The sequence below is a fragment of the Trichechus manatus genome, unplaced genomic scaffold (assembly GCF_000243295.1).
Source record: "Trichechus manatus latirostris isolate Lorelei unplaced genomic scaffold, TriManLat1.0 scaffold00021, whole genome shotgun sequence".
In the NCBI taxonomy this organism is placed as follows: Eukaryota; Metazoa; Chordata; class Mammalia; order Sirenia; family Trichechidae; genus Trichechus; species Trichechus manatus.
The window spans coordinates 155,252-177,102 of NW_004443957.1; positions in this window are offsets into that span (position 1 = coordinate 155,252).

The window sequence follows — 21,851 nt, forward strand, 5'->3', positions numbered from 1 at the left end:
GAGAGTATGGCCCTCTGGAAACCCTTTTAGCCCAGTAGTGAAGACCCTTCCGAAATTCACTGTTCAGCTGGGGATTGGACAGCCTCATAAAACAAAACAGGACTAATGAAGCACAGCAGTCCAGGGACAAGGACTAGAAGGCAGGAAGCAACAGGAAATCTGGTGAAAGGGAACCTAAGGTTGAGAAGGGACAGTGTTGACATGCTGTGGGGTTGTTAACCATTGTCAAAGGGCAATATGTGTACTAACTGTTTAATGAGAAACTACTTGTTCTGCAAACCTTCATTTAAGGTACAAAAAAAAAGGATTATCTATGTGAGATCAAATTGACAACAGGAACTCAAAAGCTTTGTTGGGAAGCCTAGGGGATAGTGAGTTGAAGACAATGGTGATGGAACAATTTGGAAAAGGATAGTGAGAATAGCAGCACAACTGGAAGAATGTAATCGATGTTGCTGAACTGTACATGTAGAAACTTTCAAAATGGTGTAACTTTGGCTATGTATATTTTCACCAAAAAAAATGTCCTCAAGGTCAAGAAGGGAGAATGTTGACATGTCATGGGGTTGTTAACCAATGTCATAAAACAATATGTGTACTGACTGTTTAATGAGAAACTATTTATTCTGTAAACCTTCATCTAAAGTACAATAAAAAAAATTTAAAAAAAACTAAACAACAACAAAAATAAAACAGACTTACTGAACATAAAAAAAAATTAGAGACAGAAAAAGTAACTAGACAGAGTGTTAAAAATGAGAACCAATATAATAAAATTTACCTAATTATGAAGATTCAGGGAAAATATATGTTTTTAAAGACAACAGATGAAAATATGATGGTGAGAGATCAAGATTAGATGAAAACTCGTGCTTAGGAGAAGGGAAGTGAGTATGAGGACCCTCTGTTTAAAAGGTGACATCCTTCATGGGCAGAGAAGAAGGACACAGAGAACAATGGTGCACCTTCCCTTCTTGTTGTTTACTGAAAGTCCACAGGCAGTCACACTGTTGATGAGTTATCTTAACTGATGCCTTAGTTGACACTTACTGTAACACAGGACATTTATCTTTAATAAAAATAAACAATTAGAAACATCTGATTCTAGGCAGAATAATTTGTGCCCATTCCAGCCCCACATTTGGAAGGTTTACAATATACGCTCGTTGAGTCTACATAAGCTGGTCCCCTGAGTTCGGAGAATGAACTGGCAAAAAGGGATAAAGTGTGAAAACTTTCTTTAGAAGGTTTATATGTCCCTTTAGAACATGACTTTGGCCCAACGCTTTAGCCGTGCTTCTTGCCTTAGTTCTTTGAAACATCCTTCTCACCTCACAGCCCTTAAACATGCTCGTTTCACTTGAAATATTTTCCCCTCTCTGCCTCTTCACCTAAGTCTTCATTTTCACTTTCAGTCAAGCTCTTAGTCACCAGACACACAAACTCTCTCTCTCTCGCTTCTACAGTTTTGAGCTCCTGTCATCTCTGCAGCTTTCCCAGGTGATCTACTCTTTTCAGACTCAGCCAGGCTTTCTAGATACTGGGAACCTTCACTGTCTCCTCTGTCATGGATTGAATTATGTCCCCAAAAATGTGTGTATCAATTTGGCTGGGCCATGATTCCCAGTATTGCGTGGTTGTCCTCCATTTTGTGATTGCAATTTTACGTTAAAGAGGATTAGGGTGGGATTGTATAACACCCTTACTAAGATCACATTCCTAATCTAATGTAAAGGGAGTTTCCCTAGGTTGTGACCTGCACCACCTTTTATCATACGAGAGATAAAAGGAAAGGGAAGCAAGCAGAGAAGGGTGGAATTCATACCACCAAGAAAGCAGTGCCGGGAGCAGAGCGCATCCTTTGGACTTGAGGTTCCTGCGCTGAGATGCTCCTAGAACAAGGGAAGACTGATGACAAGTACCTTCCTCCAGAGACAATAAAGAAAGCCTTCCCCTGGAGCTGATGCCTTGAATTTGGACTTGTAACCTACTAGACTTTGAGAGAATAAATTTTTGTTTGATGAAGCCATCCACTTGTGGTATTTCTGTTAGAGCAGCACTAGATGACTAAGACATCCTCTTTGCAGTTCTTTTTCAGTTGGAAAACGATGTGAAAAAAAATTACTGCAGGCCCCCCCCCCCACTTTTCTGGGGTTTACAAAAACTATTTCGAGAGCCTGGGTCATTAACTGTCAAGGGAGCTGTACTACTGGCCTCAGGATGAGACACTGTTAGATGAGGCAGCTCTCAGGGAACCAGTCCCATCACCCTGGGCAGGAGAATCCCTGCCTGCTTCAGCACCATCATCTCCTCCATCACCCTTCCCTTCTCACAGAGGCTCTGTCTACCTTAACAGGAGAAAGACAGTACATTTTTTCCAGTGCTTTCCCTCATGTAAAGGTTGCTTTCTAGCACAGATTCTTCTCTGTACCACAACTAAAGCAAGAAAAGGGATCATGTTATCTTTAAACATCTTGAGCCCTGTTCTTGAGTAAGTTGCATACATTCTGGGATCTGTGACATGTTAGAAACTTTTATTTTCAGAAAAATGGCAAATTATACACTCTAAAAGGTCCTGCAACTATATCCTGGAAAAGTAAAACAATTATATCTTTTAAAGCTTTTCTGAGATAAGAAATAAAGCAAAGAAAAATTTATATCTCTCCCATCCTCCACAAACATACACGCACAACAGACAGTGAAATGAAACTGGAATAGAATAGTAAAATAAGCAGTGGATTCTCTCTATCTGTGTGTGTGTGTATCTATTCATCAAATTCTCCATGTATTTAACCATGCTTAATGTTATTTTAAGTTGTTTTAACTTTTGGTTATGCTGACCCTCTCAATTATTTCTTGGTATTCTATAACATAAATGTGTATGCTCTTATCTTAATCTCCTCTTTTATCTAGTTTATTAAGTTTATTTTTACTATGTTAATGTTTCTAGTTGGACACTTAGTTCACTAATTTTCAGCCTCACTTGTCTGAGGGTAAATCAGATTATTGTTCAAAATTACTTCTACCCCTACAATATCATGGCGGACAAAAGTACTCCTCACTACTTGATTTTGGGGTTGGTCATGGGACTTACTTTAGTCAAAGAGATCTTAGCAGATAATGATACAAGCAGAGGCTTAAAATGTATTTCCCTGATTAAGCTTGATCCAATGTACTTTTAATCTCTGCTTGGACAAGATTCTCCTGGGTAGTGGCTATCACTTCAGGCTCCAGAAGAAATCCACTTGCAAACCAAACTGCCCTACAGCCTTGCAGCAAGAAGCAGAGCTGCTCCAGCTGCCCTGCAGACTCATGAGCGTAAGATTAAGTATGTGTCACTTTGTGCAACTGATATTTGTGAGCTTTGTCACCTACAGATACTAACTGATGAGATTTGTTTTCCTAAATAAATATAAAATCAACAGTTTATTTCAATCAAAATTCTTTATCATAAGCCTATAGATCACTCATAAAGCTAGATATGATGAGAAGATCATCCAGTTGCGTACAACAAGAAGAGAACAAAGAACAGAACAACGAGAAACAACCATATTTTAGGTCCAGGTCCACTTTTACGTGACTACATAGCAGGCGTAAAGTAAGCAAATATGTAATGAATGAAAATTGTTGCAATGATTTCAGTCAAGGGGGAATCTGATATTTTCTTCTATTTTAATACTCCCCAAATTAATAACTCTCCAAACTACAAAATATCAGCAGTTACGCATTTCATTCCTATCTGTAGTTTTCATGAAATGAAAAATTCCCTCTTACCTCATATGCATAGTTTAATATGAAAACTCCACCCCCCTGTTGAGAGCTGGCCACAGGGCATAAAACAGTCCTTTGGTTGGTACTGCTAGATAGAGCCCTTTTCCTTACTGAACAGCAGGAGCCCAACTTTAAGAAAAATCAGTTTCTTAACAGAAAAGTTGTTTACATGTAAATTCCATTTAGGATGACTGAAGGCATAAAATATATTTATTTTTAAAAGACAGGTAATTCAATTTTTTCCTCATGTGAAATAGGATCAACTGATTCATACAATAGCTTCTTGGGGGGCATCAGCTAGGATCATGAAGCCATCAATTCAAATATGCCAAAACAAGTATTATACCATAATGGAAAAGCATTGGTTACTATTCAGGAAAAAATGATTGTAAATTCCTGTTTCTGCTAGAGATTTGTTTTGTTACTTGGAAAAGTCATAAACATTCTTCAACCTTTAGTTACCCCAAGAATAAGAGAAAGCATACCAAAATCTCACACAGTATTATGCTGAATTCATGTCTTGTATTCCTTTTAAAAAGTTTAATTGAATAATTATTACTAATACACTTAATTGATGCTGTTTTTAAGATGTTAATTTTGCTATTTGGTACAAAATATAATTTTAGAATTGTCTTTAATGACAAAGTATTTCAAATCTCTGTACTAAAATACAAGCCCTGGTGGCACAGTAGTTAAGAGGTCGGTGGCTAGCCATAAGGTTGGCAGTTCAAATCCACCAGCCACTCCTTGGAAACCCTATGGAGCAATTCTACTTTGTCCTATAGGGTCGCTGTGAGTCAGAATAGACTTGACAGCAATTGTTTTTTTGTTTTTTATACTAAAATAAGATATAATAACTCATGTAAAGACAAAATACAGTGACAGGATTCATCATTATTAGAATAAAAGTTAGAGTCAGACTGTGCTGCCAGTTTTATATTTAATTAACAAGTTTGAACTATTCTCAATGATGTCAGCAAATTGTATTTCTTCATCAACTCTTTAAAAAGTAAATCTCCTAATCCTGGATTCTCCAACTTTCTATACAGGATATTGACACTTTCTGGTAGGGAGAGATATAAAAATGCCTTTGGATCATCCTTCCATCTCTCCCATAAGGATTATACTTGGTTAGAGGGAGGAAACTTAAAACAGTGAAAAAACAGCATTTTTCGAGATTGTGAAGGTGTACACAGTGCAGCCACCTCCAAGCCAGCATATTCAAACCTGATTCCAGGTGTTGCTGCAGAGAGTCCCTGAAGGTCATCTCCGTACAGCGTGGCATTTCCTCATCAATTCGGCATGGCAGACCAACTGACGGTCTGTCAAGCGAGCCAGGCAGATGAGAAGACCACATATCACAGCAAGGCAGCAATATTTTCATCTAAGCACTGTATCAGATGACTGCTGGTACCATGTACCAGTGGATGTGATTACTTTTTGTTGATGATGTACCTGACAGAGCACCAAAAATTAAATGAGATAGGGTTCAGCAACTGGAAAATAGCCATTGATTATTCTACCAATATTAATATAAAGACAAGTGTAATACATTTCTTATAACACAGAAGAATTTTTAAATAATACAGTCTAATCCTATATATATAGTTATAGCTATATACATATATATATATATGGAGCCCTGGTGGCACAGTGGTTAAGAGCTTGGCCGTTAACCAAAAGTTTGTGAGTTTGAATCCACCAGCTGCTCCCTTGGAAACCCTGTGGGACAGTTCTACTCTGTCCTATAGGATCACTATGAGTCGGAATTGACTTGATGGCAATGGGTTATAGCTACATATTCTACTTAAATATGCTACACATTATATTGTTGCGGTTCTAAGCTGCTGTCAAGTTGGCCCCCAGCTCATGATAACCTCATACACAATGAGATGGAGCAGTTATGATCTATAGTGTCTTCATTCGCTGATTTTCAGAAGTAGATTGCCAAGTCTTTCTTCCTAGTTTGTCTTAGTCTGGAAGCTCCAGTGAAATCTGTCCAGAATCCTAGCAACACACAAACTTCCACTGACAGAGGGGTGCTGGCTGCTCATGAGGTGAATTATGTGGGAACTGAACACCGGTCTTCCACATGGAGGGTAAGAATACTACCACGGAATCACTAGATGAAGCTTATCAATATTATTTGCATTTTTTCAGTGACTCTTATTATAATATAACAAGTATATAATTTACAGGAAAGAAAACATTTTGAGGTCATATATTGGCAAATAATGTAAAACGTATTAGTTAGTATTTCTGTATGCCCAAATAATGGCAAAGCGTAAGTACTAACTTCCAACAGCTTTCTGAAAAACCACTAGCTTGGTTTTGTCTAACATTATCAGATAATAGTAAAAAATCATTTCTAAAGGCACGAAGTAGTGGGCACCCTACTCTTATGTATAGTTTTAGAGGAAAATTATCTGAAATTATTATATTAAAGCACACAGCTGCTTTGTGTTTTAGCATATAATAATGTGATCCATCTGGAAAAATTGGCATTGATCCTAATCTTTTTTGAGAACAGTTAAGCTTCTTGAAACTCAAAAATATCAATTTTTTTAGCAGGCAGATCAGCACACTCAGTTCATTTTTTATTCCAAACCACAATAGTGAGATTCAATAAGATGTGGTACTTACTTTATCTTTTATAAACTGTCAAGTGTTGTTTGCTCTAAAAGTGAAATATTCAACTGAGATCTTGTGACAACGCAAAATGATGTGTACATGTTAGATTTAGAAACCATTTTGTAACATTTTGTAAGGTATCAGTGGTTTACTAAAGAAATTTTGTAGTTATATTTTCTTATAGCTGGAAGGTCACTTAGAGATTAGCTCAGTGAGGAAATTGAGGCCCACAGGGCTCAGTAACAGGCTCTAAGTGTCTTACATCATGGCCGAGCCATGTTCTCATTCAGTCTAGCACCTGTATCACAACAGCCCATCTTCATTTCCTTGAAATCCAGTAATTAGCTGAACAAGAGTATCTGGCACATAGAAAACATTCCATATTTTAGCTATTCAGACTGTAAACATTCATGTTTATCTGCTAAACCATTATAATTATTGAGGTTATGATTATTGATTATTTTCTAGAATTTTAAAATCTTTCCAACCCTGGTCCAGTATGCCAACTTTCCCTGAGTTATCTAATTCTAAGTCATCTACCTCTTCTGTGTCATCTTGTGTAATATTAACTCAATCAGTCCTATTTGCCTATTCCCAGGCCTTGGTGGCAGAGTGGTTAAGAGCTTAGCTGCTAACCAAAAGTTCGACAGTTCGAATCTACAAGCTGCTCCTTGGAAACCCCTTGGGGCGGTTCTACTCTGTCCTACAAGGTCACTACAAGTCGGAATCAACTCAATGGCAACTGGTTTTTGGGTTGTTGGGTATAACTAGATGCCCACTCACCGTGGCCATGTGTTATGTGAGCACTGCTTAGACAGCTGGAAGGTGAATCAGGGCAGGACTAGAACTGCAAGCAGTGGACAGACAGACGCAGAAGGCAATCAGAGCCCCAGAGAGTACTGTGACCTGTCAAGGAAAAATGATAGCCGTGATAAAGAAGGGAACTGGAAATGAAAGCTCAGGAAGTACAGTCAAGTATGAGAAGAAGAGTAAATGTCCAGTCATGATGCAGCTTCAGATGCTTTTGTGAACTTTCTGAACATAAGTAGCTCTCCCGTTCTACGTCTTAAAGACTGGAAGTTTTCATCAATGACACTCCTGATTGCTTTAAATTGAAAAAGTGCAGTCATTTCAATATATTTTTGCTTGACATTTTAAATGTAGGTTGTATTATTTAAAAATAGATGTTTATGCCGTACAACACTGCCTGAGTTTCAAAACAGTATATTATTAAGGTTTAAATTTAACTTTTAAAAAATTTCATTAAAATGTGTGTGTGTGTGTGGTCAAAACAACTGATTAGAAAGAAGCCTTTCCATAAAATGGGGAAAGTGTATTCTCAAAGCCACTCCTCTTCTGCTTGTTTCTATGTGATTAAAAAGCTCTATTCAGTTTGTACAATAAAACTAATTTAGTCCAGATAAAGTAAAATAAATGACAATTAAAATATTTAATTTGATATCTAAAATAGGCTAGTTCACAGAGGCCGAAGTAGAATAGCGGTTACCAGGGGCTGTGGGGAGGGAGGAGGGGGAGTTATTTCTTAATGAATACAAAGTTTCTGTTTGAGGTAATGAAAAAGTTTTGGAATTAGATAATTGTGATGGTTGTATAACATTTTGAATATAATTACTGTCACTGAATTGTACACTTAAAAATAATTAAAATGGCAAATTTTAGATTATACATATCTTACTGTCAGAATGCTCCTTATAAGCGGGGATGGCGAGACTTCGTCTCACATACTTTGAACATGGAGAAGGGCATCATGCTCAGCAAAGCAGAGGGTCGGCAAATATGAGGAAGGCCCACAATGAGATACATTGACACAGTGGCTGCACCAATGGGCTCAAACATGGCAAGGATTGTGAGCATGGTACAGGACCAGTGTTCTGTTACGTTCTGCATAGGGTCACTATGAGTTGGAACCGACTCTACAGCACCTAACAACAACAACGTATCTTACCACATTTTTTTTTAAGTATTTGATTTGTTTAATTTAAGGAAATAGCTGAAATACTCTTTGCACTTCAAATAAGCCATATTCATGCATGTAACTACTGCTATGTTTGCTATGTAAAATTTCCTATTTGTTTGATAAACAGAAGTAGGTACATATGACGTTCTATTCTTAACAGGACAAAAGTTCCTCTGGCAATCAGACTATACTTTTCATTAAATAAAATAGCCTTGAAAGTATATGTGGACTGAATATTATATATTTTATAAAGGTAAAGAATGTAACATGGTTTAACCTTTTCATTCTTTATGACTTAGCTTCCTGATTTAATATTCTTAACAATCCCTTTTTAGGAAATTGCTTAAAGACTAAAGAAATGGTTTTCAAACCTGAGGCCATCTCAGTGTTCAGTAGCTTCTGAAGAATGTGCCCTACCATGTGGAACAACTTGTTTCCGGAAACACTAAACATTAAAAAGCCAAGGTGAGAGAATATTAGAGATATAATAACTGAAGTTTTGATATTGTGCTCAATACTGTACCAATATTATGTTTGCATTTTTTCATTTACTTTTACCATAAAACTCTCAGATGAGTATGTTTTATAATCTTTATTTTACAGCAAGGGGGCTGAAATCTGGAGAAACTTCAGCACAAAGTAGACTGAGTCCCAAGTCTGTGTCTTGAAGCCTCTTTAGATGAGCATCTCCTTAAACAGCCTGTTATGGGGTAATTGGGGGAGTGGGACATAATTTCAGACCAACATTCCAGGAATATGCTTCTCAAAAAACTCCCTGGATTTTTCTTTTTCTTATACTGCATTTCTTTCTCTTCCTCTTCTAAGCCCCTATGTGATTTCATGCCCACCCTCTTAGGTAACCAGTAAATCAGTTGCCATGGAGTCGATTCTGTCTAATGGTGACCCCATGTGTGTCAGCAGAGTACAGCTATGCTCCATCTTTTTTTAATTGTAGTAAATATATATGTAACAAGATGTTTGCCATTTCAACATTCTTCACATGTACAATAGGGGTTTTCAATCACTGATTTTTCAGGAGTAGACTTTCTTCTGAGGTGCCTCTGAGTAGAGGAGTCTTTCAACCTTTCTGTTAGCAGCTAAGTGAATTAACCATTTGCACCACTTCTCTTCGTATTAAATCACCACATAATTTAACACTCTATCCTACATTTTTTTCCTTAAATTCAATTATTACAGTCCTAGGAGGCTTGTGGGGCCTGAGACCTACACCTCATGTTTGGGTTATGAATTGGAGTAGATGCTAGTTCAAGATGTCCATAGCTACCTTGATCCTCACCACCCAAATGAGCACCCAGCAGAGCTCATCTTGTTTAATTTCACAACTTCATGCATTCAAAAGAACTAGGTGGAACTTCTAAGATCAAATCACAGAAGGTCATCACCAAAGCTCACCCAGGTGGCTACTGGCAGGGCTGCTACTTGTTTGAGCTCCTTCTGACCCCAGACCTACTCTCTTCGCAGAGATCACACATTGCACTCCATTTGCTCAAGATTCACACAGGTTTCAGAAAACACTTAAAAATGAAAATGTAGTTTACCGCTTGACTCATTCCGTGCCAAAGACAAACTTGTTTACTCCAAATACAAAACCATTGCCCTAAAATACATTACTGGGTCAAAAATCATGGGTTTTTTTCCCCTCACGATTTTAAAGATATATTTTCTGTTAATGTGTGAATTAATCTGTCTTATCTATTCATGAAATCAGACACTTCTACTTTTTAATAATCGTTCATAATTTTGAAAGCAACATAGATCAATCATGTAAATCATTCCCTAATTCAATTATTTTCTTACAAATTTAGGCTGGCTTAATTTCACTTTTCTCAAGACAGCAGCATAAATTAGAACATCATTATTATAATTACACATTTACTTCATATTAAAAGTACAAACTATAGAGGAGAAAAACTAAATATTACCACATCACTTATGTGTATTTAATTGTGAAGTGAATTAGTTACTGAAGTACTAATTGTTTGTTGGTTTGTTTGTTTTCCAGTAAGTTGTTCTCACTCTAACATCAGGTTTTATTTTAATTGGAATTTAGAAAAGGCTTATTTAGAGAATATAATTACTATTATTCCCATAAAGATTTGCTACTATGAGGTTATTGAAAAATTAAAATAATTTGAATTAGTCTCCAGAAGCCTTTGTTACAAAAATAGACTTAGTTAATACCAAAGATTAATATTCTGTTTTATAAAATAATAAATTTTCAGAAAAGGGTAAATAAACGTACGTAATATTGCCAACGATTTATCAGTATTCCAAAAACATCTAATAAAAAGCATTTTGTGTCTTAGTTTTTAAACATCACAGGCTATTATAAAAATTGCATATGATGGTATGTATATAGAGATATATGGGTTTGTGTCAGAATTCATATATTAATGTTAAATGACATTTCTTTCTGAGAGTAAAGAAAAATAATTTAAATACCTTTTGCTTTCCAGCTTCTTAAATCGGTCCAAATTTTGTATATTTTGAGTACATGCACAAACATACACACAATATGATAGAACTTGAGGAATGCAGTTTTATATTTTGGTATGTAGTAGTTTTCGTCAGAGACATAACCTGGGTCATATGGGTGGTTTGCCCAAGCAATATGTCTTAGGTCTCTTCTAATGTAACAATATATCATCTGTTTGTGACCACAATATACATGCTCTCTTGTTGGAAAGAGGTCCAATTATGGACAGCAGAATTAACTTGAATGGTGATTTAGAGAGGCAAATAAAGGGGACTTCGAGTTTAAGGTTCAAAGATTATCTCTGGGCAATGGTTTCAGGGATTCATCCAGCCTCAATGGCTTTAAACCTTAAACCAAAAATATCCCCAAAGTCTTCTTTAAATCAAAAAATAGTATGGCTTAATTAGTAAAGAATGTCTGCCTTGAACATTGTGCTCCTTGAAGACCTATCTATACGGGATCAGACTGACAACAGCAACTTGAAAGATCTGATAGGAAAATTAGGGGGCAGTGAGTTTATGTTAATGGTTGAGGACCAGTTCCAATTCGGAAAAAGAGGATGAGAATGTTTGCATAACTTGAAGAATGTAGTCAATGCCGCAGAATTGTACATGTAGAAATTGTTTAATTGGTGTATGTTTTTCAGTGCATATTCTCAACAGCAATAACAAATTTTTTTTTTTTTAAAAAGCCCAGTAGATCACAGCTGTCTGATCCACAGTTGATCATGGGATGAGCCAGGACCAGGCAGCATCTTGTTCTGTTGCGCATGAGGTTGCCTGGGTTGGGGGCTGGCTCAACAGCAGCCAACAACAACGACAATCTTCAACTGTCTATTATTTGATTTGTTAATAATAATGTTAATTATGATGATTATAATAATAAAACAATGACTGCAGAATGCCCCCCTCTTAAAAAAAAGAGGATATCTGATGATACTTGTCAGCCTGGGATAAAATGTTAAGGAGCTTCTGTTTGCTCATCCTCAGGAGAGAACTGACTTTCCCCAGGCACCCTGACCTGGTTGACAGGTCATGTACAGGATCAGTGGACGGGAAGCTCCATCTGGGTCATTGAGAAACAAAACTGTTATCCACACTTGATTGCTATTGATCTGATGTGAGTCCTGGTAAGAGATCTTGTGTCCTACCTATTAACCTGAATCGGGAGAAAAGGATTAGTGCTAGGTGTATCCTGGAATTGTTCCACAAGCAAGCCATAGAAAAATAGGCTCACACATACACACACAGACACAAACACATGCAAACAGATAATAGCAACAACAACTTTAACAACAAAGAGAGAGTGTTCATTTGTTCTTACAGAGATTTTAAACTTGTTTTCAGAAGCAAATAAAGGGTTCAGATTGGATTCTCAATGAAGAATTCATCCCGCGCCAAAGATGGCTTCAATACAATCTCCAGTCTATTAACCCCTACCCATATTGCCCCACTCAGGGCCCTTGGAAGGAAGAAATGGTGCGAAGGTGGTGGGTGATTGTTTGGCCTCTAAACTTGGGCATTTATCAGCCCAATCAAGAAGCATGGTTAGCTTCTACCATACAAATCAGTGTGTGGTATGCAGCTTAGCTAGCATTTATATCCCCATTTTGCTTAATTTGGGGGGCTCAGATTATCTTTATAATAGTTCTGTATACCATTTCTGACAGCACACAAACATCTAACAAGAGAAGCTTCCTTCACTGAGCAAAACAGGGGATGAGGTAGGGATGGAAGTGGAGAATGGGTCTGTATGCAGTGCAATCACTCACTTCCCTCAGAAACGAGCACATGTTGCCCTACGTTACACAGAACATTTATCTCACTCGCTAGGGAAAGATTTAACAAAATTTAAAATTCCATGCTCTAATGGACAGTTTATGCAAACTTATGTTTCTTAAGGGGATTCTATGCTTGTTGAATCTACTAAATTAAAGCACTTTCTCATCTCATCTATCTTCCTCATTGCTCAATCCAATTAATCATCAAATTCTGTTATTCTGCCTTCTGAATATTTATTACTCAATCTCCTACTCTCTATCCTCATTGTCCCCTTAGTTCAGACAGTCATTGTTAATCTGAATTATTTCAGAGTTCCAGGAATTGTACTAAATGCTGGAGATTAAATTGTACATAAAGCAAAATTACCTACCCTCAAGAAGATCATGATAGGATTCATATGTTAGGGTCTGCATCTGCCCTAAGATCCTCTTCTCATAAAATTGAGCTCTCAGATCAAAGTTGTGCGTGTGTGTGTGTAGAGTCACGTTTTTATGTGTATGACTGTGCTCCCCTGGGAAAGGATGAAGGGGTCAGGGATGGACACCAAACCTCACTTCTAACCAAATCCTCAGTCCCAGGAATTTGGACTTGGGACAGAGTGATTTTATTTAAGGTTTGTTGGAATATGATTTGAGGCACCTATATTCCACCATGTATGAACACAGAGAATCTGATCAATCAGTTGACAGAAAAATATAATAATAAAGCACAGAGACAAGCAGAGGGGAGCAACATATGGACCTCAGTGATAGAAGTCTTGGTCCAGTGGGTCCCAGTTGTGGTTCCAGTGTCTCACGAGACTCAGGGACACTTTGGCCTTTATGTTCCATGATGTGCTTATCTTTCCAGTAAATTTTCCTTTTGCTTATACAAAAGAAAAATTGGTTACTTACAATGTATAGGGACTTGCTTAAGAAAAGAACCATCTTTTGGGGGAGAAAATATCAAAGGTGAAAGGAAGGAAATATGTAAACTAATAAATTATACTTTAAGTGGCACTTGCCCTAAGATAAATGTAAATTAGGAGAAAAGATACACATAAAAGCAAGATATATGGAAAGAAAATTCCAAAGCAAAAAATAACATGGCATCAATTAATAAATGTCAAACAAATGCAGTACATTGTGAGGCTTTGGAAACCTTACTTAGGGGGTTACTCTTGCTGACAAGGTCTCGCATTTAAATCAATGTTTTGTGCTTGAATTGACTGGATAAAAACCCATACCGTGACCTGGGTTTCTAGGCCTGCTGTAACCATATAGAAAGTAGCCCTACCTATTAATTTGGCACACAATCTTTTTCCAGACAATACATCTTTTGGTCAGTTGATTTCATCATATAGAAGGTGGTTAGGTACTCTATGCTCCCCTGTTGATGTTAGCTGCTGTTGAGTTGAATCCGATTCATAGTGATCCCATATGACAGAGTAGAATTTCCCCATAAGGTTTTCTTGGCTGATAGTTTTTCAAAAGCAGATCTCCAGGCCTTTCTTCCATGGAACCACTGGGTAAGTGCAAAAATGCCAACCTTTCGGTTAGCAGTTGAGCACTTAACTGTTGCACCACCAGGCCTCCTCACTCTGTATTCTAGATTTCATCATTCTTCCCTTTATTATGACTTTTCCTTTATCTCTCATACCAAGAAATAATCTATTTAAAGCTTAAATTTTTCATCTTGCTAGGATGGAATACATTTTCTGGAACACAATGTGTGCTCAGTAAATGTGTGTTGAGTGAATCCATGCATAATTAAATGAGTACTCTATGGTAGAGGCCAGTAAAATATTGTTTGCTGGTCAACCTAGCCCACTGCCTGTATTTGTCAATAAAATTTTATTGTTACACAGCCAAGGTCATTTATTCACATATTTTTTTAAGGCTCCTTTAGTGCTACAACTGCAGAGTTGAGTATTTCCAACAGAAACCTCATGAAACACAAAGCCTAAAAATTTTGCTATTTGGACATTTACAGAAAAGCATGCTGCTCCCTGCTCTAAGTTATTGTATCCATGTAAATGTTGAAATTATGTTTTGGGCTTGAAAGTAACCTTACTGGGTTCTAATACAGTCTATAAACTTAGATAATGTTGGCCTTGTCACACCAATTGGTTCATGTTGTTGTTAACTGCCTGACAACCCCAAGCACAATGGAACAAGATGCAACTGGTCCTGTGCCATCCTTATGATTGGTTGCAGATGGGATTGTTATGATCCATAGGGTTTTCATTGGCTAATTTTTTAGAATTAGGTGGCCAGGCCTTTCTTCTTAGTCTGAAAGCTCTGCTGAAACCTGTTCAGCATCACTGTAACGCTCAGGCTTCCACTGACCAACAGAGGTTGACTGTGCATGAGGTCTATTGACTGGGAATCAGACTCAGGTCTCCACCACAGAAGGTGAGAATGCTACCACTGAACCACCAATGCCTCAGTAATTGGTTCATAGATGTTAATTTAAAAATCTCTAGTAATGTAGTGGTTAAGAGCTATGTCTGCTAACAAAAGGTCAGCAGTTCAAATCCACCAGGCTTTCCTTGGAAACGGTATAGGGCAGATCTACTCTGTCCTATAGGGTCACTATGAGTCAGAATCGACTTGATGGCAATGGATTTTTGTATTACAATATATTAATAATCAACAAAAGCACAATTATAGCATTTGTTCTGCTATATTGAAAATACATGCTCTGCAAGAGGGGGAGTTGCTTAGTATTCTTTAATGACTTTAATAATATTTAATATATTTACACAACTGGTTGACTTAGTATCTCAAATACAATTATTTAACACTTTCTGAAGCGATATTATTTATCAGTCTTTTGATCAATATCAATGTTCAGTTTTATAAGTAGTATTCAAATTTTAAACTCAACACTGTAAGTCACTTAGTTCAGTGTAAATCAATATCCTTAATCTCTAGATATTTACTAGTCCACACCAAAAATATTAAAATACTTTGGAAACTTCTTCCCATATTTGACTCTCAAAAATATTCATTCATTATTGTAAGAATATAGGGCTACTATTTTTAGCTAACACTCAATATGTTACCTTGGGTAGTGTTGTCTCTTGGGGGCTTATTAGTAAAGGCAAGAACACCTGCAAAGTGGTTCAAAGTGAAAAAACGAAGAAGTTAGATGGTTGTTCTCTATGGAAGCCTGGGCACCATAGAAAAGAAAAGTAATACAAATGTAAAGTATTAATACAATACTCAGTAGAAGAATTCTAGAACCTAAAATATTTCTAGTTCATTTTTGAGCACATTAAAAAAATTATAATCACTGTAATATTCTTGGATAGTCTAAGGAAAAGGCATTCAACCTGTGCCATTTGGAGCCTGAGAGTTCTTCAGGGGAGCCTCAGGGTCTGATGTCATGTTAAAAATAAAAAGTCCATTTGGCAGAGTTCTCTCCTACCCCTAGTGTGGCTTCAACTATAGTGTTCTGTATTTGGGCTTCATATGTTGAGATTCTATGTAAGATTTTGTTTGGGAAAATGGTTTGCATGCTAAAAACATTAAGTCACTTAATATTAAGGTATTTGTTAGCTAAGGAGCCCAGATGGTGCAATGGTTAAGCTTCCGTAAAGATTTACAACCTTGGAAACCCTATGGGGGCAGTTCTACTCTGTCCATAGGGTCTATGAGTCAGAATTGATTTGACGATATTGTGTTTGGTTTCTTTGGTTTATTTGTTAGCTGTTCATTCCTCAGTACTGGGCAAGATTTATATTTGTGATAATCCTGCTAGCCAGACAGCCACAAACTCAGACAAATGTCAACCTGACCTACTTTTATAGTCAATACACAGAGGTATCTTTGATATAACATTTTTAAGTTATTGTCTCCATACAAATATTCCAATTATGCTCTGTAATTGAATATATAATTCCTAAGTTCCATCTGTAAACTAAGTTGGCAAACTAAGTTCATGTTACTGCTTCACCACCCAACAAAGTGTAGTAACAAATTAGACACACATAATGCATACAGACAAGCACACCTAAACAAGCTGGGGAATAAGAGGCAGGAAAAAAAAGCTCCAGGAACAAGGTATTTTGAGATATCCCTGAAGAGATCAGAAGGAATCAACTTAAGTAAATGTCAACCTAATTTTCCCATAGGGAAGTATTGCTGGAAAATATGGGAATGGAGCCATGAGTGTTTTATGTATAGTACCCAGAGGTTGTAAAGAAAGCAAAGGCAGGAGGGTATACCTGAAACATCAGGCAGGTGATAAGCTGAGGGAACACAGAAGAAGAAGACAAGTTGTCACTGCATCCATGTAGCCCACACACTACTCTTAGGACCAAGCTGTACTTGCAGTACTCTCCACCTCCAGGTAGAAACAGGTAGGGTAAGTGTGGGAGCTTGGATTGGAGAGACAGGGCAGGGCTCCTTATGCCTGGTAACACACAAGAGAGAAACATCAGAGAACTAGCAAACAAGATACCCTGCTTGCTGTTAAAGTAAATTTTCTCTGAAGCATTCCCATTTGCAATGAAAATGAAATGGAATGTAAGCAACAGAAATGCGATCAGACCTTCCCTAAATGGCTGCACAATTTCCAAAATGACTTTCTAAGAACGGTAATAATATTATTGAGAATTACCAAATGATAGTGGGAGGGTACAGGCTGAAAGATATCTCAGTACACAAATGGAAGAAACCACATACTAGGAAACAATTAAGAGGACAAGCACCATGACTTTAGAATAAGTATTGCACCTATGAAAAAGGAATTACTAAGAATTCGTGAAAACTAAAATTTTTATCTCTGAAATAAAAAAGACAAGAAAATATAGACTAACGTGCCAAATGTATAAAATGAAATGAAAATTGACAATAGGAAGACGAAATGGAGAAACTCTTCCTGAATGTAAAATAATGAGATGTAACCATAAATAGCAAAAAAGAAACTATAACGTTTAGAAAATAGATTCAATATCTTAAACATATTTCTATTAGATAGTGAAAAAGAAATGAGAGAATAGTCTCTCTTCCAGTTCCTGGAGCTCCAGGAAGTGCAGCGATGGTACAGACATAGCCAAGTCCAAGAATCTCACCACACACAACCAATCCTGAATATGGCACAGAATGGCATCAAGAAGCCCCAAACACAATGATATAATTCTTTTAAGGAGATAGACCCCAAGTTCCTGAAGAACATGTGCTTTGCCAAGAAGCATACCAAGAAGGGCCTGAAGAAGACATAGGCCAACATGACAAGGCTGTCAAGGCTATTGTAAAGCCCAAGGAGATCAAGTCCCAGATCCCAAGGGGCACCAGCTACAAGCTCAGTCAACTCGCCTACATTGCCCATTCCAAGTTTGGGAAGTGTGCTAGGGCCCACATTACAAAGGGTCTCAGTATCTGCCAGCCAAAGTCCAAAGCCAAAGCTCAAAGCAAGGCCAAGGGTCCGGCCAACACTTAGACTCAGGTTTAGGCTCCAGGTCAGTTTGCCAAAGGTGCCCGGGCCCCTACAAAGGCTCCAGAGTAGAGTCTTCCATCTGAGGATAGGAGGTCTGGTATGTAACCCTAGGCTGTCATCTGCATGGGGCTGGCGTCCTCCTGTGCTATTTGTACAAATAAACCCGAGGCAGAAAAAAATAAAGTAAAATGAAATAAGTGAATAAAGGAGGGACATATGTTCAGAAAACTGAATAAATTAATGAGTGCTTAGATTATCTACAAGTGCTGAGGAAGGAAAAAAATTTAAAAGAAGAAATATATATCAAGATGCATAGTAATGATATTCAAAGACACTGCATGCAGATAAAGAGATAAGTCTAAGAACTTCTAGGCACAAGAGAATAGATTAAAGAAAAAAAAGATAAAAAGATCTTTAAGGAACTGATCGCAGATACTTTTAGGTCAGAATTATATAGTTAGTAAATTTCATTACATACATGAGTGTTAAATAAAGGCATTTTTAACATCAACCTAAACCTCACACCTTATACAGAAGTCAAGTAAAAACAGATAATGGATTAAATTTAAAGCATAAAACTATAAAACACCCAGAAAGAAAGAAAGTCTTCAGTATCTAGGACTAGGCAAAGAGTTCTTAGACTTTACATCAAAAGTATAATCTATCTATAAAAGGAAAAGGTGATACATTTGACTTGATCAAAATTAAAATCTTTTGCTCTGTTAAAACCCATGTGAAGAAGATGAAAAGACAAGCTACAGTCTGGCGAAAAGATTTGCAAACCATATATCCTAGAAAGGACTAGTATATAGAAAATATAAAGAACTCTCAAATCTCAGTTAAAACACTACAATGTAAATGGAAAATTGGCAAAAAATGTGAAGAGGATATCACTGACTAGTATATGCCGATGATAAAAAAGCACATGAAAAAATATTCGACATTATTAGTCATTGAGGAAATGCAAATTAAAGGCACAATGAGATATCACTACACATATAACGGCTAAAATAAAAAATAGTGATAACACCAAATGCTGGGAAGGATGCAAAAAAACTGGATCATATATTACTGTTGAGAAGGTAAAATGGTACAAGCATTCTGGAAAACATTTTGGTAGTTTCTTCAAAAACTAAAAATGCAATTAAAATGTTGCTGTTGTTGTTGTTAAGTGCCCTTGAGTCGGTTCTGCCTCATAGCAATCCTACTTACGACAGCAAGAAATACTGCCCAATGCTGCGCCATCCTCACAATCATTGCAATTAAAATAAGACCCAGAAATTTCACTCTTGAGTATTAATCCCAGAGAAATAAAATGTATGTTTGCAACGAATTCTACACAACAGATTTTATTAGCAGATTTATTCATAATGACCAAAAGCTGGAAATAATGCAAACGTCCTTCAATGGAAGACTGGTTGAACAAACTAGTACATCCATACCATGGAATACCACTCAGCAATAAAAAATAAACTGTAGTACATCCATACTAAAGAAAACCACTCAGAACAAACTATGGATACATGCAACAACTTGGATAAATCTCCAGGAAATAATACTGAGCAAAGAAAGGCAGTCTACAAAGGTCACATACTATATTATTACATACATGTAATATTCTCAAAACGATAAACTTACAGAAATGGAGAACAGATAAGTTGACCAGGGTCAGTGCTTGGGATGGGGCGGAGGTAGGTGTGGGTGTACAAGGGCAACATGAGAAATCCTTGTGGTGATGGAGATGTTCTATCTCTTCATTCTATCAATGCCAATATCCTGGTTTTGATATCTTATTATAGTTTCGCAAGATTTTACCAGTGGGAGAAATTGGATAAAGAGTACGTGGAATTTCTCTGTATTATTATTTTTTATTTTGGTGATCTGTATTATTTCTTATAACTGAATGTGAATCTACAATTATTTTAAAATAAAAAGTTTAAATAAAAATAATGACATACCCAGGCATGGAGAAAATTTCCCATCCACAGAAACTCTCTTAAAATAATTACAATAGGTTGTCACCAGCCAGAAGGAAAGAAATATTAAAAAAAGAAGAAGTAAAATAAATAGAATGTCAGAAGCATAGAACACAAAGTAAATCTTACCACATTCTAAAAATCATTACTTTTTAAAGCTAGTATATTTTTCATTCCAATCCAGAAAAAAGACAGTTCTAGGGTAAAAAAAAAAAAAGTATATGCCAATCATATTTATGAAGGCATATGTAACTAGCCAAACTAAAATATTAACAAATAAAATCTAGCCATGTATTAAAAAAATAATTCATCATGATCCAGTATTACAAGTGTGGGGAAAAAAGCATTATAAAATTAATTTAATTAATTATAGTCATAGATAAATTTTTTTAAAAAATCACCCAAAATTCAGCACATACTTATTATATTTAAAGACAATCTTAACTGGCAAGAAATAGAATTCTATAAACTTGATATCCATCTTTAGAAACTAACAGTAATGATTATATTTAATGGTAAAAAATTAGTTCCCAAAACTGGTTTCTAGATTTAACGATTTGAAACTGTAATCACTATCATGTAAAATTACAGTAAAGGTTCACACTGCAATATTCAATATTGCAATAATATATATAAACATTAAAAAGAGACATACTCATTATTTGCAGATGATAGAATCTTCTAGATACAAAACAATATTAATAAAATGAAAATTACAAAACAAAATTAATAAAATGAAAATTAGAAATAGTGGAATTGTTGAAAAGTTGCCCTGACTCATGGCATACATACCAAAAAAAATTAATTTATTTCATACAAATCAAAACTATAAATGCTTACGTGAACATATTATCCATAGTTTAGTGCAAGAAACACAAACTGCTATCTATCCACTTAAAAGAATGTAAGGAACCAGGCTGAAGACAAATCTTAATAAGACAAACTAGTTCCACTGCCATGGAGTCAATTCCGGCTCATAGCAACCCAGTAGGACAAGGTAGAGCTACAGCTGGGGGGTCAGAACCACCCATTTTTGGATTAGCAGCTGAGCGCTTTAACCAGAGCACCACCAGGGCTCCTAAGTCTCAATAAAAACACCCATTGCTGTGAAGCTGACTCTGACTCAGAGCAACCCTAGAGAATATAGTAGAACTGCCCCATAGGGTTTCCAAGGAGCAGCTGGTGGATTTGAACTGCTGATCTTTTGGTTAGAAGCCAATTTCTTAACCACTGTGCCACCAGGACTGCCGGACAATGTTGATGTTGTTGTTGTTAGGTGCCATCGAGTCGATTCTGACTCACAGCGACGCTATGGACAACAGAACGAAACACTGCCTGGTCGTGCACCACCCTCACAATCTTTGTTATGCTTAAGCCCATTGTTGCAGCCACTGTGTCAATACATCTCATTGAGGGTCTTCTTCTTTTTCACTGACCCTCTACTTCACCAAGCATGATGTCCTCTCCAGGGATTGGTCCCTCCTGATAACATGTCCAAAGTATGTGAGACGTAGTCTCACCATCCTCCCTTCTAAGGAGCATTCTGGTCATACTACTTACAAGACACATTTGTTTGTTCTTTTGGCAGTCCATGGTATGTTCAATATTCTTTGCCAACACCACAATTCAAAGGCGTCAATTCTTTTTTTATCTTCCTTATTCAACGTCCAGCTTTCACATGCATGAGGCGATTGAAAACACCATGGCTTGGGTCAGGTCACCTTAGTCTTCAAGCTAACATCTTTGCTTTTCAACTCTTTAAAGAGGTCTTTTGCAGTAGATTTGTCCAAATG